Source organism: Manis pentadactyla, chromosome 8 (assembly GCF_030020395.1).
Source record: "Manis pentadactyla isolate mManPen7 chromosome 8, mManPen7.hap1, whole genome shotgun sequence".
Lineage (NCBI taxonomy): Eukaryota > Metazoa > Chordata > Mammalia > Pholidota > Manidae > Manis > Manis pentadactyla.
In genome coordinates, this window is record NC_080026.1 from 137,315,332 (window position 1) to 137,334,153 (window position 18,822).

Sequence of the window (18,822 nt, forward strand, 5' to 3'; positions counted from 1 at the left end):
TGGGAATGTCGTTTTCGCCATCCTTCCAGCTGATTCTCACTGACCTACAACGTGGTTACGGCCCCTCGGACCAAGTTAGGTAAGGGCAGGCTAGGCTGCGGTAACAAATAGGCCCCAAAACATGTTACGGTTCAAACAGAGTCAATGTTCATCTCACTCCTGTACTAGTGTCAGTAAAGTGCGTGTTCTCACGCAGTTGCAGCCTCCTCCATGCGGTGAATGAAGGGAACAGGCTCCTCCATCTTTGTCTCTGTCATCCCTTCGCCTCTGCAGGGGGAGGCGAGAGTGGCTTTGCTATTGAAATGGCATATATCACGCCTCTAAAACTCTGCCGGATAGGACTCAGCCACCTCTAACTGCAGGGGAGGTAGGTAAATGACGCGTGTGCCCAGGAAGGGGAAACAGTCGTTTGGTGATTGGCTAGTAGCCTCTAAAGAGAACCATAGCCCAGACCCTGGAAAAATTCTCTCCCATTTGACCAGGAGGACCCTAAATGTTGGCAACTTGCAGAACAAGGACTCTCTGTACCCAGAAAGGAAGGTCTGGCTGGACCCAGACACAGTGATGATCGAGCACTTAAACCTCCACGTGTCTCTCTGGGCATCAAGTTGGGCTTTCCTTCATTTGTAAGTTGCCGTCAAGCAAATTGTTGACGTCTACACTCAGCCAGGCATGGCTATATGTCAACATGATCCCAACTACAGCAATTCCTTTAAAGCTAAATCCCTGAATTACCAGAGGGCCCAAATAAGCAGGGTCCAGGCCATGCCCAAATGAGACACCTTGAGATGCTCTCTACACATCAGTGCAATAGACAGAAACTTGAGGAGTGTCCAGTATGACCCACCACTGCTGGCTGTGGCGCTCGCCCCCACAGGCAGTGCATTATAATAGATGGCAAACCTTTACATAACGCCAGATCTAGTGCAGTAGAAATGGGTTGTATCCCAGTACACATTCAAAAAAGTTGTTTCCTATTTTTCCTCATAAAGTTAACATTTTAGAAAGGAATAAAATAAGACACATTTACCTTCGTACCTTCCTCTTTTTCAAATGGGTTTGACAAAAAGCCAAATAGAAAAATGGAAAACGTTGTTATTTTGATATTTAGTGTCAAGTCGACAACCTATAAATCTTGCACATCTATCACTCATTGATATTTAATTTAGTGACATTTAGGCTAAATATTTTTACTAATGTCTAGTGCAAATTCTCTAGGATATTTTCTAAATATCAGTTAAAACTTTATTAAAGTTAACCTACCACAGAGGATTCTTTTTTTTTAGACTGTATTTCTACCAAAAACTGGTTTAAGGACATATCTTCTTTATTCCAAACACACTGAAAGACACACACATGCAATGCACAATTTTCATCATCAGTTTAATAAAAAATTAAATAAAATTGAAAATGGCCCATGAACATACAACATAGACTGTAAGGGGGACCTACACAATGTTTAAATGCTTACTGATGAAAATTATATAATAGATGGCAAATCTTTTCATAAAGCTAGATGTGGTATAGAAAAAATGGATTGTATCTCAGTACACATTCAAAAAAGTTATTTCCAATTTTTTTCTCCTAAAACTTCATAAAGTGTGTCTTCTCCTAAAAAAGTGTTTTATAGTTGGGGAAAGCAGAGTTGACAGAGGAGGAAGATAGAAAATTAATACAAGGATTTTGTGTGGTTTATTCAGATATCATATTCTTCCTGGGCACGGGAGGCACAGCGTCACTCCCCAGATTACGGAAGAGAGGGCAGTGGGGACCAGGACGAGCCCACCCCACAGCATCTCCCCACCTCCCACATCCTCTCTGCCAGGTCAAGAGCCCTGTGACTTGGTCTCCTCTCTCGTACCTTGGACGTGAGATGTTTGCCTGGAGGGGTACATGAGATATGGGCACAAGGTCTCTCCCACCCCCCAAACGTGGGATGGCTGCATGATGTGCTGTGACCAATAGATTCACAAAGACCCGGTGCTGGGTAACCTCAGCCTGGAAGACCTTGCAGCTTCCTTGCAGTGAAGAGCCTGGAGGTGAGAACCATGTGGACAGGGGGCCACGGGTGGGGGCCATCCCAGCCCAGCCAGCCCTGCTGACCCACTAACTGGCTGCAGGCACAGAGAGGCGCCCAGCTCACACCACATGGAGCAGGGAGAAACGCACAGCTGAGCCCAGCCCAAAGGCTGAGCCCGGGGAACTGAAATGACCCCTGGCCCCCAGCTCCCCTTGGATGACTCCCAGTGCTTGGCGGCAGGCATCCTGGGGTGTCAGGGAAGCTCCAGAAGCAACAGAGGCCAGAGCAAACCAGGGACCAGCAGGCTGCACACCTGCCCTGCATGCAGATTGGGCCATGAAGGCGAAGTAGCATATGGCCCTCCCCTTGCCAGGGCATGAGGGTGGCAGTGAGCAGAGACAGGAGCTGGGCTCGAGCCGGTGGGCGCTCAGAGACTCGGCTCCTATGGGATGGTGGCCAGGCCAGGCTGGGCCTTGTGGGATGCCTGAGTCTTCCAGCTTAAGGGCCAGCAGAGGCTCCAGACAATGACAGCTGCCAGGCCTCCTTTCTCCGAGCCCACGCTTGACTGTACCGCGGACTCTGAGGCCTGGGACTGTGCCTCCTGCCCAGCCCCTCCAAGGAAAGAGTCCTCCCACTAACAGCACACCCTGAACTGCCCATCACAAACCTCCAGTATTTGGGCAAACAGCACCCCCACCCCCACCCAACCCAGAGCACCCGGGAACAAATGGCAGTGGGGTAATAAAGGAAGGCCAGCTACAGAGAGGAATCGGTGTTTATTATATTTAAGTTCACTAGCATATGTCGCAATAGGCATGCATATGCATATCTATATGCACATTTTATTTTAGTTGGCATTTCTCTGCTTGGCCCCTGCGAAGCCTTTACTTTGGAGGGCGGCCTGCAGATGCGGAGCCCTGCCAGCCCTCTCCTCCCAAGCTCTGGCTTCGCTGTGGGGACTTGTGTGCACCACGGAGTGGCTTGGGTCTTTCGGTTCCCCAAGCTTGCCAACTGCCTTTCTAGACCATCGGCACTTCTCTCTGCGAGGCCCCGCAGCAGCGCCGAGTGAAGCCCCCTCTTCCCCTTTAGGTCCATTTCCTCACCCACCCTGCCTTCTCTCTCAGCCCATAAATACCCAAACTCCTGTCTCCACTTGCTCACCAACACACGCCCTTCAGCTTGTGCTTAGAGAAACACACCTAATGAATGATGTTGCTGAGCCACAGTCAGTGGAAGACACCTGACATTACTATTTTATTATGTATTATTACACCATTGGGCTCTGAATGTTTGCGTCCCCCCCAAATTCATACAGTGATATCCAAAGCCTCAAGGATGATGGTGTTTGGGAGAGACCTAGGTCATAGGGGTCAGACTCTCATGTGTGGGATCAATAGTCTTTAAAAAGAGACCCCATAAAGCCCCCTGGCCCCTTCCACCAGGGAGGACACAGCCAGAGGGCACTGACCCTGACTAGGCAGAGGGCCTTCGCCAGGGCCTGACCACGCTGGCCCCTGGATCTGGCGCTGCCAGCCTCCCGAACTGTGGGAAATAAGCACCTGTTGCTTAAGCCCCCTGGTCTGTGGTATTTTGCTATGGAAGCCCAAACAGACTAGGACATGCATGAATTATAAGGTCAGTGAATCTGTGGCCTGATTAAGAAATGTTCTGGAGAGGTGAAATGCATGCCTCTTCTAGCTCACAGTTAAAATATCCAAACCAGAGTACATGGCATTCTCCATGGAAAGAGAAAGCTTGCAGTGATTGAAAAAGAAATGTAATTCGCCAACAGGAAGTTCAAGTCCCAGCACTGCTCTTACGAGCTCTGTGGCCTCTGTTCTTCACGCCTACAACCCTACTACCTGTTTACTAAAAGCAACAAGAGGCCATGTAGGGGAAGGTGTTCTCAGGATAAAATGAGAACATAAATGCAATCAACCAGCTCTATACAAATGTAATTAATTACAGAGGGGAGGCTTTCCACAGGTGTAAATAAGAAGGCATTTGTTAATTGTTGCCCTCAGTACTTGCTTTTTGTGGTGTTCACTTGTCTTTGTTTTTATTATTTCTTTCTTTTTTAAGATATAGCCTGGAAGCAGGATGCAAGCCCGATATGGACCCAGGGAGAAGCATTGAGCTTTCACACGGAAGAGCTAATTCATCCTGAGAGGCAAAGGGGAGGTGTTTCCATCAGAACTTAGTTGATTTCAAGGAGAAAACCCCAATGTTAACTTGTACAGAGGCGTTGGTTAATTGGGGACTGAGAAATGTGGGAGAATGGCCCCCCTCCCTCTTTGTCCGTCTCTTAGAACTGGCTGCTCTCCTTTGGGTCCATCCTCAGGTGGGCTCCACTGCTGTCGGGGACCTGTCCCTTCAGTTAGGGCCCAGGGAGCGTGAGGGGCCTGCCCCGCCGGGACCTTGCTCCAACCTCAGAGCTCTCACCCAGAGGGTGTGGGACCAGGCCAGGGAAGCCCTACCTGCACGCCGACAGGCAGGGTGACTCATCAGCCAGCCTCTGTGAGGGGAGGTGGTCACGGGTGTCAAAGCCCCTCGACAACCACCAGGCACTGGGGAAAACCTGCTCCACTATCGGGGCTGTGTACTTCCTTGACCCCAGAGAGCCCACAGGAACCAGGACTGGCAAGGAACCAGGCAGATACCCAAGACTTTCAATCAAATGACTTGTCATTTTCTGTATTTTCATGCTAAGGCAAAGAGGATATGGAGGACCACAGGCTCTCCTGGAAAAACGCAGTGGCCGGTCCAGCTTAACAACACCTGGGAGAAGGGCCTTCTGTTCACTCCCTAATGGGATTGATCAGACACCACTCTTCCAAGCAACAGGCCTCTCCCGGGCCTCTCCACCTCACCCCTGCTCAGCCCCAAGTAGCCAAGGCCACGCACACCCTCAGGGGACCCAGCCCTCCCTCCACCCCCATCACCTGAAGTGTCCCCTTCCTTATCCTGCCCCAGCCATGCCAGCCCCACCCGAAGCCCTCTGTGGTCAGTAGAATTTTGGGTGAAGGCAAGCCTGTACAAGTGACGTGGGGAGTCCGGGTGCAGCCCTGACACAGGGGGCACTGTCCCTTACTTGCTAGAAATGAGAGCTGGGATGCCATGCCTCCTCAGCTGCTCACCCTGTGGGCAGGGCCCTGCCTGGGGCGTGTCCCTTTGCGGACCGTCCCCCTGGGCCACACAGTGTGACCATGCATTCAGATGGGGCGCTTCCAAGCGGGACGCCCCACAGGCTGAGGGCAACTGAAAACCCCGCGTCTCCCTCTGAAACCCGTTTTCCTTCTACATTTCAGGGGGAAGAAAAGATCTTGAAATCATGATCCACCAAAAATAAGATAAAAGAATAAGTAACTGAATCACATTTAAAAAATTTTTTCTGTGTTTATTACCAATAAATAACATGCAGCTAAGTATTGTTTGATTTTCAACAAAAGCACAGAAATCTAAGACCTCTCTGAAGTAAGATTGACGAATCTGGAAATTTAAAGATAAGCCTCCTTTTTATTTGTCAAAAACACACTAAAGCTAACCAAGTCTAAGAGCCTTATCCTTCCGTATCTACTTAGGCCAAGTACAGGCTGCTTAAAAAAATCAATGATGCCAGGGAGAATACTTCCTAGTCCCCCAGACCACCACCGTGGTAAAAAGACAGAAGGCATCGGGGCCCTGAGAACACAGAGACACCCCCCGCCACCTCAGACAGGGTGAAGGGAAGCTCAGCCCCGGGTCTTCAAGAAGCTGCCCAGAGGCACGGCCTGGGACGGCCAAGTGCACATGGGAGGCCTCTGGTCAAGCGGCATCTTCTAATTCCATTAGGACGGTAGATTCAAACGCAGAATTAGCTGTTGCCTACGCAGAATTATGTTAAACACGGGCCAGACTGAAAATCAATATTCTGCTTAAGTAACTGGCCCTCCAGTAATTTAATGAAGCTAAATTGCATTAGACCGAGGCACGGCGGAGGGGGGCCATTCTGCCTCAACCCTTCCATTATTCGGGGCTATACAGCTGTGTGCCTAAAGAGAAATTAAACACACACTCGTTTTTTTCCCCTGAATTTGGAACTGTGCTTTTTATGCCAGATCACTTGTTTGCTTCTTTAATTTAAAACTAGAGTAAATAATTTGCAGCCCTATTATTAAGGAAAGAACTAGAGACTCATAATAAGACTGAGAGCGAGTGGGAGGTGTAGTGGGCAACATGCTTTATTTAAATCCACAAGAAAAACTTTCAGGGTGTAAGTGGGAAAAGGGGGGAAGAGTCTTCAGTTATACCATGTACATTAAATTTTAATTCTAAAGGTTTTATATTGACACTGTAATTTATCAGGGTCATAGCTTGAATAAAGACACTGAAGTAAATGTGGAGATAATTTTTTTTTTAAGTGTTATATGTAAGTGGGTGTAAAATAAGATGTTCAAAGTGTATCTTTGACATATTGGTCATTCGTCTACTTTCTAGTATGCTCTTGTAGTCCTTTTTCTTGTTGCCTCTGGTCTTGGTATTTGTGTGTGTGTGTGTGTGTGTCTCATGACAACTGTATGTTTCTCAGCCCAAAACCCTTCAGAGTAATGCCTGAAATGGGCATCTTCTCATTTAAGATTCCACTGTGAGAACTTCAAGCTCTCTGTGCGCTCGGCATGTACTCATTAGGACACTCCATCCACAGAAGTTTGTGCTCAAAATGATTGACAATAGAAAGGAGGTGCGGTTATGCCATTTCGAAGTTATTGGCAACTCATTTATTTATTATTCAGTGACAAACTTCATATACATGAAACACTTCACAGCCTTACGTCCAATGCCCCAAATTAAAATGATAATAATTGCATGTTGCTTAGGATGGAATAATGTAACAAACAGAAATCTTTCCTTTAGAGATGCCAATTTGGATCTTCTGAGAACCCAGTAAGATTCATGAACCACGTGGGTTTTGAGAAATCTTTGAGACATTGAAGATGTTTGAAAATAGATGCACTAAGTTAATTCACACTTACCACTTGTTTTCCTGACTCTCCCATTTCTTCTTAATCACTCCGACTGGAAAGGATATGGAACATCAACAAAGAGAGTCAAATGAAAATGATTCTTGAAACACAGTATAACCTTGAGGTCCAGCCCCCCAAATGCCTGCTTTATTCAGTTTTCCATCAGCAGCTAAAGCCTTGTCAAGGTCAGCTGGGGTATCTCCCAAAACTCTGCGCCGGCTACAGCAGAACAAGTGACTTAGTTCGCAATTCAAACATGATTTCTTCTTAATTTCTTATTTAGATATTTTGGTCCTAGGAAAATAATGAATCTGGACAATGAATGGTAATTCAAGCATTTCCGACGAATGAGCTGAAAAATGCCCTTTGTAACTGCAGACAACAGTAAAGACTGAGCAGAGAATGAGGAGTAACTTTTTTTCAAACTATTTGGTTCTACCTTGAAAATATGTTTTGTATCATTGGATGATAACATAAGCACCAGATATATTTATTGTCAAAGTTAAATTTTCAGAATCTGTCAGTTATAAGATTCTCTAGAAGCCCAACAAGCTCTACAGGTGCCATTGTTGAAGACTGACACTTCTACAGGTGTCATTTTCGTCCTGATTTTTAAGCGACCTAACTCTCTTAAGACGGTGAGCAAAAAACCTCACAGCTTAAGCTGGGAGTCTCACTCCTATGTTACACACTTTTTAAACAATTGAGCTCATGGTATTTAAAGTTAAAATAGTCCCTGAAGTTAAGCCTATTACCTAGTCAGTGTTTGGCAGTGAAGTGTTAATGATGTTAACATATAAATGGTAGTAATTAGGTTGTCCCACTGTGGAAAAATGGGAATATTTGTTTGGTAAAATTGGGTGATATTGTTCCTCTTTGTTCTGCTTTTAGGATCATAAGGGCGATGGTGCATTCTTAATGCTTTTTTCAAAAGCAGAAGAAATGGAAGCAATTTAGTGGAAACAACCGGGAAGAAAAAGAGAAATCTTTGCTCCACTCTCTACTTGCTTGGATTTTTCAAGTGGAAACTTTTGCGACTCCATTTACTAACACCAGTTGGCCATTCGAATAATTTCTCAAGTGATACATTATGAAACACAAGCATGTGTATGGAATCCGGGAAATTCCAATACATCCATTCCTTTAAAAACAAAGCATAGAATCCATAGAAGAAAAGCAAATGACTCACATTTGTAGGAAAAAAAATTTCTGATGCCACAACTAAACCAAAAGATTTCAAATTAAACAATGCATATTATTTGCAAGTGCCTGCTATTTGTGACAGGCAAGGAAAAAAAAGGGAAATGTTCCATATGGAACGTGAGCCACGCCGTCTCCCGGGCTGTTGGTGAGTGAGTCAGGGAAACTGCTTTGGAAGCAATGCCACCAGATCCTCTCATTCAGAAATTCTTTTTTTTTTTTTTTAATTTACCCCGCAGGAACAGCCATGTATGTGGGGGCAAGATTTATACCCAAAGATGCCCAACATGGGGTTGTATCTAATTGCAAAGGAAAAGAAAACTCCCAAATATTAAATAATAAAGAATCAGTTTGGTAAATGATGTTACATCCATTTGCAAGAATTTTTGCCATTCTAAAGGATGTTCAGAAAGATTTTTGATGCAAAACAGGGAGGGGTTTGTGGCAGAACAGAGAAAAGGACAGCACACAAAATCGTTTGCACAGAACAAGAGCCATATGTTAAATATACAGATAGAAACAGGCTAAATTACCAAAATGTTAACAGAAGGTGATGAGTGTACAGCCAAATATGATTTTTAAAATAACATTTTGGAAAGTTCTACAATGGGCATGGACTGCTCTTGTAATGTGATTTAAAAAAAGAAAGAGGTAATTTTTTAATGTAAGAGGGAAGGAAAAAGGTCCATCAGCGGTGATTGCTGTTAAACTGGCAACAAACGGTCCGTTTTCTTTCATTAACAGGATATAAATCAGAGGCCTTTCAACTAGAGGGCAGCCCCGGTTAATTCCCTCCTGTTACCTGGTGAGGAAGCCGAGGCCAGGGTGGAAGACACCAGCGCTTTCTCGGCTGGTCAGGGGGAGCAGAACCAGGCTGCATGCGATTGAGTTCTTATGTACCAGCCCTGCCCAAGAGCACCCTGCAGGAGACCCCAAAGGCCACAGGTTCTCGGTCCCCAAACACTACCTCCTCCTGAGTCACATGTTTTTTCATTTTCATGAAGCAGCTCATTTATAATCTCAAAGAATGTTTCCGCCCCAAACTTCTGCATCGTCTGGATCTGTAAACTTCACAGAGTATCTGCAGTTTTTCAGCAAAAATGAACTCAACGCTGGTATGAGATACCAGTATGAAGGAGCTTAGACCTGCCCTTCCGGAGCTGTCAGCCTTGTGGTCACAGGCCAGAGAATGCAAAAGCCCCTCCACGAGCCCTCCACTGCAGCGGAGAAGAGCGCAGGTGAGCCTGGACAGGTGTGGGGCCGCAGGGACCCTCCCTCCTGCTGTGGGGCACAAAGAGCCCTTAGGCCGAAGGCACGAGTTTGCAAAATGTGTCTGCCACTTAGGAATTCTGTGTCCATGGAAAAGTCACCAGGGTCCTCAGTTTTCACAGTAACAAATAATAAATGCCCTCTTCAGGATGCTTTTGGGAGAAGAAGCACCTCCTTGAGCAGAAAAATGTTTTGGAGAAAAATTGAGGAGGCCCCAGCGGAAGCAGAGGCAGGTCCCCGGGAGAGCACACAGCCCTGGTCTTTGTCGGAGCTTCACCTCCAGGGAAAACCGCTGCATTTTTAAATACAGAACTTAGGGCTGTGTTACAATTTATGTCACTGAGTTCATATACTATCACATTTCACGTTCTATCGAATTTCATAGAGTTCTCAAAAAATGTTTTTGGACATCTGGATGTTATGTGGTAAATGTGTGGGTGGAAAGGTCGTGTACATGTTATAGCCTGGGGGAGGGGAGGGTCGTTCCCTGCCCCCTCCCCACCCCCCCTCCCTTCCTCCAGGTGCTGGTGGTGACAGCCCAGTGAATTCCTGCTCAGAAACTGCTCTGCAAATTACATGGTGTTGCACAACAGTGTGAGGGTGGAGAGTCCCATCCCGGAGCAGCCCAGTGACACACACAGGCCACTCTGTTCTAACAAAGGAAATGCCTCACAAGCATCAGAGTAACAGGCACTGAGAATATAGAAATATATAAAATATGAAATATTCTATATATTTATGTTTATATGTATTAACATATACATACATATATTTTGCTGTCCTCTTGATAATACAGTGCTTGATCAGGATTTTCCATTACCATTCTAGTTTTAAAGAAAGGTGTTTTTCATACAGGTCTTGCAAGACTGACGAGTGGGTCTCATTCCCTTGGTCCGCTTGGCAAAGACCTTCTGTGATCTGTGGTCTCCACACCCCCATGGTGAGCCCACGCCCCTTCCTTCCTGTCGGATTTCTCAGTGAGGGTGGCTCTCAAGGCCCGGTGCCGAGACTGCCACTGAGCCAACCCAGCTGGACGGATTAATGTCTCTCCAGTAACTCAAACCAGCAATGACTTCATCTTAAAAATCTCCAAGTAGCACAGGTCAGAGCCTGCGTGTGGACAAGGTAATGGGCTTCCCAGAGACGTGAAGTGGTGGTGGTGAAGTGTACGCTAAAAACTATAACTTGGACAAGAACTGGGGGCCCATCTGAAAAAATTAAATTCCTAACAGATCTTCCCAGAAAACTGTAAGCTTTCTGGCAAAACACTATTTCTGTCCTGTTTCGTCTAAGCACACCAACAAATAAGCAGAATTGTGCTGATATGTGCCTACACTGTAAATACATAACATATTTATTAATATATGTCTCACAGAAGTAGAAGAATAATATCAAAGGAAAAATAATTGACAAAAAATATATACATACATATATATATATACACATATATATACATATGTATGGTTGTTCCTTAAATGAACTAAACCAAGGACATTTAAGATTCATTTATGTTTAATTTGTATTTGTACAAATACAAATGTTAAATAAAATCTACTTTCTAAACAGGAAAACAACTAATAACCTTACCTTGTTATTCACAGAAGAATAGGTGTTTCTTTTTTTCCAAATTTAGCTTGCTTCTGCTGACATGGCTTTTACACTGGCGCATAGAAATATCCTGACTCAAAATGAAAGGAGAATTTTAAGACACATATGAAAGGAGCTGTCCTGGAGCTGTTAAATTTTGTGCATAATGTTTTATTTGAGGTGATTGCAGGGTCTGGCTGTGGAGCCAACTGCAGGCAGGTAAAGAAAGGAGCGCAAACAGTGAAGAGCCCCAGGGAGGGAGGGTCCAGGGCAGCCAGTGGTTTGGTTTTTATTTTTTACTTTTTGTGGAGGGCAGTGCAATTCACAATTTCCTGATGAAAGTTGAAGATTATGCACAACCCCTTCCTATTCAATCCATGGTCGTGAAAAGAAATTAATGTCATCACACATGAGCAATCAAACACACTATACTGCAAGACCAGGAAAATCCAAGGATCCACGGTATTCCATGGTAATGGTCATTATTATTTCGTAATTTTTTTCAGATGGCAGATTTCCTGCTGTCATTATGAGACCTCTGACCTAACTGACATCTGTGAGAGCATCCTGGCTCCGGGCTTCCCACCTGCCCCCTCGGGTATGAGCCCGGCTGTGGGTAAAGCCGCGGGCTGGCCTTGCTCAGCACCTCAAGGAAAGGGTTTGTTAACGAAAGACTGTCTGTCTTCCCTGGCTTTCTCCTCGCTTTGCCCTTCTGTTGTTTCAATAAGGAGATGGGAATCACATTCTTTCCTCCCGTTCTTCGCCTTGCCAATGATGAGCTGAAGCACATGAAACAAGGTGTGCCTTCCAGAGAGAAAAATTAGACTCAATCCTTCATTTCAGATCTTCTCTAATGAAAGATGTCATTCAGCCTTCAAATTACATCCTTACAAAACAAACATGAGATTTGGGAAAAGTTCACCTGAGTTTTCCATTTGTGAATTCTGTTGAACAGATTGCCTGCTTCCCTTGGTTTGGACCCCAGTGGACATGGAAAAGGAGAATAAATCTAATTTTATCTACCAGATTTAAAAAATCTAAAGTATAAACATTTGTCTATACTGAAAATAGAAAAGGTTGTATTTTGAGAAAATGGCTTTTGTCATACATCAGCTCAACAGGAAAATGAAGAATATCATGGCTTTTAATCCTTTGCAGAGCTGTTGGATTGATTCACTGGGGCATGATTTTAAAGGAAAACTCAAGCACTATTGTTAATGTCAATAAAAATTGTGCTTTTCCAGGTGTGGTTTGGAAAGAACTTTCTGTAGCTTCCCAGAGCACAAATGGGTCAAATAAGTTCCCAGGAGCCCTAAATGTGCACCTCCAAGGGATGCTTTCAGGAAGTGCAAGGCCATGTCCCCGACACATTTCAAGGCTCCAGGACATGCCCGCTGGAGAACCCAGGTGGGCTGACATTCATCTGGCCCCGAAGGGCCAACAGAGGCTAAAGCAGGTCCCGGCCATACAAGCCCATCAAGATGCTTGACCAACAGAACAGGACCCAGAGGACGGGAGTGGGGCACCCTTGGCTCAGTCCACAGCTCCCCGTGGAACAGGACGAGGTGCCAGGGACATGGAGGGGCCAGAGGGCTGCTTGCAGACCCTTGGCTTCTTCAGCACCCCAAGCAGCTGTGGAAAGTAGAGCAGGCCCTCCTGGACATTCCCTGCAGGAGAGCCTCCCCTCGCCCCTCTCCAGAGGCCCCTGAGGCCCAAAGCTGCCCCAGCCCTCTGAACAAGTCCTGACCACACGCAGAGCCCAGCAGGTCTGACCCCTTCGGCTGCCATGCAGTCCTGGCAGAACTGACATGCCTGGCCACTGGGAGGAGGGAGTTAGAAAATTAGAACAAACATTTGGTACATTTTCAGAACACAAACTCTCTCTTATCCTTAATCAGAACCACATTAAAAAACTCTGCTCTGGGCTAACCGACCCCTTCAGTCCCACCCCCGCAGGCCCTGGCCTGGGGGTACCTTAGTGCCTCCTCCCTGGGAGCTGTGCTCTACCTGCCCCACCCCTGCTGCTATCTACCACACTCCTGGCACTCCCAGCCCCAGTCCAGCCTCTCTCTCAACACCCCATCTCCCTTCGAGCCCTACTTCCCACCCAGCCTTCCAGCTACAGGAGGCAGCTGCCCCTTGGTGGGCACAACAAGCGCAGTGCCAAGCTCGCTGAGCAATGCTTGCTGGGGTCTGGGGTGGGGTGCCCGGGCTCACAGAAGGACCCCAGCCAGGATGACAAGCCTGGCCAGCCCGCTCCTGACCTCAGGGACAGGCTGTCAGGCCCGGGCAGGCCTCGGCTGCCAGCAGGCTCCGCACAGGCCCGGGAGTGGGCGGGATGGAGGGTGGCTCTCCAGGGAAGGAAGAAGGAAGGAACTAGAAACAACCACTTAACATCTATTTAGAGCCTGGGAGCATTTGTGAAAGCCATCCCATTACTGTTGAAAAGATGCAAATTTGGTGAAATAATCAGCTGTATGGCTCCGGGCTGTTTCCCCGAGTACCCTGATTCCTAACAGAAGCGAAGGTATTAGCGTAAGACGCCAGCAAGACCAAGTTCATGTTGCTCAGAGGTACCCCCTAACCAGACTCCACCAAGTGCTGCAAGAGAAGATTTGTTATCTCAGGAAGACAGTTCATCCAATGAAGCCAAGAAAAAAAATCAGTCCTTCAGGCTGGTTACGAGGCAGCAAAGGGCCAAGCCCACCTCACGGGGCACACAGGAGATGGGCTTTGGTGACGCGGCCCACATAGCACATCACCGCGGAGGGGAGGGCAATTAAGGCAAAGAGAGTTTTCCAGCACTGTTTTAAGTTCCACATCAAATATTCTTTCAGACATTCAAGAATACACTTATCTACAAATGAAGGGCATAAGCTATGATATTGATTTTTGCATAGGATCTGCTCTTTATGGAAAGCATCTGAGCAACTCCTGCAGATACTGTAAAATCTCGCCTCCCATTAGGAAGAGCCCAATAAATGACTTCATGCAAAGGAATAATCCATCCTGGTTCCTCAGGCTTCCCTGATCCCTTACCCCCATTCCAGTTGGCAAAAAATTAGGGGACAGATTAACAAAACTTTAAGCATACCAATACATTTAATGCAGAAAATTATCCTTCGTGCCTGCACCATAGCAAAGCCTTTTAAGTGGTGCAGCTACAATGGACCTACAATGCCACAGCCTATAAACTAAATATTTCATCAATTGGCTGAATATAAATTATATCTTAAAACTCTAGCCCGCTAGGATCAGGACATAAAGTGGCCTTCAGTCAAGTGCTTTGAGCAGTGTGATACAAGACGTCTATAAAATATTTTACTGTGTTTTCATGTATAGTGAATTGGAAATAAGTTTAATGGGAAAACACAAACATACAGAGATTACAAGCTGCTGCTTGATTCCTTTTTCAAACTGAGGTCATACCGGCTCTTGGATGCCTTTTCCTTCTTCCCTGAAGAAGACGCTTGGCATTGTGGATGATGGTTTTTTTAGGTGCCACCACATGAAATAGTTTATTTGACTTACAATTTGGTAAGAAATTTAACTTGACACGGGCTCTGTGTGCATGCGTGCACATGTGTGTGCTCGGCTGTGTTCCATAAGAAGGACTGTGTAAAGCCAGGGCAGAGAGCTGTTTGGGTACAGTTATATTTATGCATGGTGTACTTAGTTTCCTTTCATTTTCCCCTCAGAGGACGGAGAGGGTGCTGTAATTTTCAAAATACTGCAAAAAACATTTCTACAAATTGCTTTGCGTGTCTGCCTATATACATTAAGCAACACAAAATAAGCAAGGGGACCCTTCAATGCAAAACGCCTTTTTTTTAATGCATTTTCTGTAACAACATAAAAGCTGCTGTTATGACAAGAAGTCTGGTAGTTCACTCTTTCATTTATAATTTAACCACAGCCTATATAACATAATCCAGAAAATATGGGGCATGATTAATATAAAAATCAAATGCAGTAGAGGCTTTCTGAGCACTCCGAGAACAAAACAAAACCGAAAAAGGAGAGAGGAAGAAAACATTGCAGCCATCTGAATATATGCGGTATTTCTTTAATACTTCATTTTAAACTACCTAATTGTGTTTTTAAGCTTCGGTTCCTGTAATTTTGCAAGACGAGGCATTCCAGTGAGAAAACATATGGTGAGGGATTTTAAACCACATAGCGAGAGTGCATCATAGACTTATCTGCTGTTCTACTGTCACAGAAATCCACCACTGAATTTATCCAGTCACCCATTAAAGAAAGAAAAGAATTAAAGGAAAAGGAGTTTTTAAATCCCCTAATGCTACGGGAACGAGTGAAATATGGTATCAAGTTCAAGCCGGAGTGACGGGAGAGCTTCATGACTTTTTATAAGACCAGCCAGTCACAGTTAGCGATCTGAAGCTGCAGAGGTATTTCAGGAGCAAGGCGGTCAGCCAGCCTCTCAAAGCTGGAAACCGATTCCAACTTCAGCACTTTCCACTTAGCTCTCCAAGTTGGCCCTCCTTGGGAGGGTCAGTGTTAAGTTTGTTCCTAGATGGGTGGGTAGGCACAAAGATTAGACAGCTGTTGGGGGAGAGAGAGAGGTAGATAGATGGATAGATTGATGAACACTTTTTATTTTTTATGCCCCTTTATAATTATCACTTTAAAAATAGTTGCCTCTCTATTAAAGGACAACTGTCTTACAACAATGTACTTTTAGGAGAGATACTGAATCAGCAATTTGTGTGGGTATTGCAGTGGCAGTATAAAGCTTTAAGATTTGCAAGTAAGATCTAGAAAAGGATTCCAAACACGTTAAGCTAATATTTACTTTACAAAAACCTGTTCGGTTCCACACCCACTAAGAGTGTATGTGCATGTTCATGTGTGTGTGACCCTGTAGCATGTAAGAGTCCTCTGGGCTTACATGCACGCAGGGGGGTGGGGGTGGGGACAGAGGCTTGAAGACATGAAGCAATGCATATCATTATCCAAATGACAATCAGATCCATCCTTAAATTACACTGGTGTCTCTTATCAGAAATTGTTTCCTATGCTATAATATGCAGCAATAAGTGGACATTAATTAATGCTAAATTACAATGGAATTACGTCTTATATCCACATGAATACTGAATGACTCCATTATGAATAATATTATTAAAGTAAATATTAAAGGGACTGCAAGTCGTTTGTCACTAATTACAAAGTGTTGATAACTACATATGATCTTAAGGTCATATGAACTTTTAAATATAACAGCCAAACAGCAAATCTTTGATTAACGCTATTTCAAAAACATAGCCCGAGACGTGATAAGCGAAGCCGAAACCCAGTTCACCACTCTTCCTCCAAGTCTGATTTATCCGTGTGACAGACGCGTTAGTTTTCTGGCTTAGAATTCCATCCGAGCTCTATTCTCTCGGCACAGATGTGTGTGGCTCCTCCGATCAGCTAATGTTTTAAAAAAGCCACGCACAACTTACCCGGAGCCTCTCATTTTGGTGGGTGGTCATTTTGTCTTAGGAAGGAAAATCCTTAACCCTTTCCCATTTCCCACTTAAAAGATTTCAAAATACCCTAGTGGCGTGTTTTTTTTGTGTGTGTGCAAGGCAAAATGAAGTGAGAAACTGTAAGGTGTTAATCTTGATAATTAGTGCACAAAAGCAATTAGGGGTCTAAAAACCTTAAGGCACAGAAAGCGATTTTTTTGTTTATTTGCTTACCTTATTAAGTTAAATATCTGTCTGAATTAATCGCTAATGAATGTGAAGAAGGCTCAATACGAGCTGGCTTAATGAACAGCCGTGTCAGTTGCATTTTACGGGGTCCCAAATCATTGAAGATTGCAAGCCAACTCGCTATTCAAAATTACTTTTCTGCCCAATTTTCTGTTTGCAAAGCAGTAAATTATTTACATTTATTGTGCTTATTTAAGCGCTTAAATGACTATGAATGGAGCACAGGCACGTTTAAAAAATATAGAACCATTACACCACTCTACTGCGAGAGATTCCCGTTATTTTCCCCTGAAGGCTGCTTCCCCTACTTTTCTAATCTCTCTTTTACAACAATTCATGAAAAAGGCCATTATTACATTGAACATGTTTTAATAAGTTATTTATTATTTAACATACGTTAAGAGGCAGTGCCATGGAAGTTACATTGCACACAGTAAGAACAGTGTCTTTCATACTTGTCCAGTCGCCTGAGCCTAGTGCTCAAGTTTCCCCAAATAAAATCATGCTGCCCTTCATTAGAAACAAACCGTGCTTTCCACCCTTCCTCACATCATAAACATTGATATTTGAAGAGATCAATTATGCTAATTGTTGTTTTTGAAAATTATCATTTAATGTATTTACTTCCTTTAAGAGTTATTAATCTGAAATCAGTGGCCACGACTGCTTTAAACGTGCAGCTGTTCTTACAAACAAATCCCTGTCTTCAGTTGCGCTTAAATGCAGGGGTCCCAGCACAGACGGAGCCTTCCCAGATGTGGTCTTCGCACATTCACAAAGCACTCGAGCCGTATCGCTGGGCAGCCAGTTGACCGCTGCGAACTCATAGATGGCCCAGATTCACAAAGCTGAGGTTAAGAGCGCATAGTAAAAACCCAAGAAGAGAATAATAGATAGACTGACGGTAGCAGGAAAAGATGGGAGAAAGGAAAAAGAAAGTGAGACCCTTGGCAACAGAGAAAGGGAGAAATCTCAGTGATTCTGTTTGCTAGACTGGGATCAAGCCGCACATTTAAGTATTTCCTTTCAAATCTTTCAAATTATTGCAGTAAAAACTTTCCTGTGTTTTCAAACGCAGACAGACGCTCTACACCAAGTTTCTCTGTGGACCGCATGCATTTACATGCATAATACAGCATATGTACTGGGTCTCACGTCTTCTCCGCTCCTAAGTAGCAAGAAATGGTGCTATTTTTCAAAAGCGATTTCAAACAATTTGTGTGTGTGTGTGTGTGTGTGTGTGAGAGAGAGAGAGAGAGACAGAGAGAGAGAGAGAGAGAGAGAGAGAGAAGCAGCCATATTTATTATTCAGACTAAACTATTTGAATGTATTTTCCCAAATGATACCAGGGGCAGCGTAACAACTACTGTTAAAAAGCCCCATGCTATCCATAAGAGATTATACTGGAGTAAACATTACAATAGCAGTAATGATCTAATTAAAAGAATCAGACATACTTAAAAGAGTCCCTTCCTTGGTGTGTGTGGGGGGGAAGAGGGGTTGAAAAAAAATCCATGATGCAATCCATAGTCCGGAATGGGGCGAAGCCTTTTACTGTGATCAAACGCAGTCTATCTAGTACATATCTGAAGTCCTCTGGTCTTTGTTACTTAATGTGATGCGGAAGATCAAAGATGCGTGCAGTATGTGTTCCAGGGTTCCAGCTGAGTCGCTGTCATATGTTAAGCTTTTTTTTTAAGTTGGCTATAATTCTACCTTACTCCGAGTGAACAGTGTTTCTATTAAACTGAGCATTTCCTCAAATCCGGCGAGAATCTTGTGTGGGATTTTCCTGAAGCCACCCAACTGAGGCCATACTGCACATAACATGCACGCAGGGTCTCTGCACAGCAGGAGCCCCACGCAGGCTCCCACGCCCCCACCCCACTGTAAGCAATGCGGGTGTTGGTGCGCGCCTGTGGGACGGACGAGAGACAACAGCCAAGTGCAATCGCTAATCGCTGATTGTGTACGTGAGCGCCAGTGCATGCAGGCTTACGTTGTGAGCGCAATTTT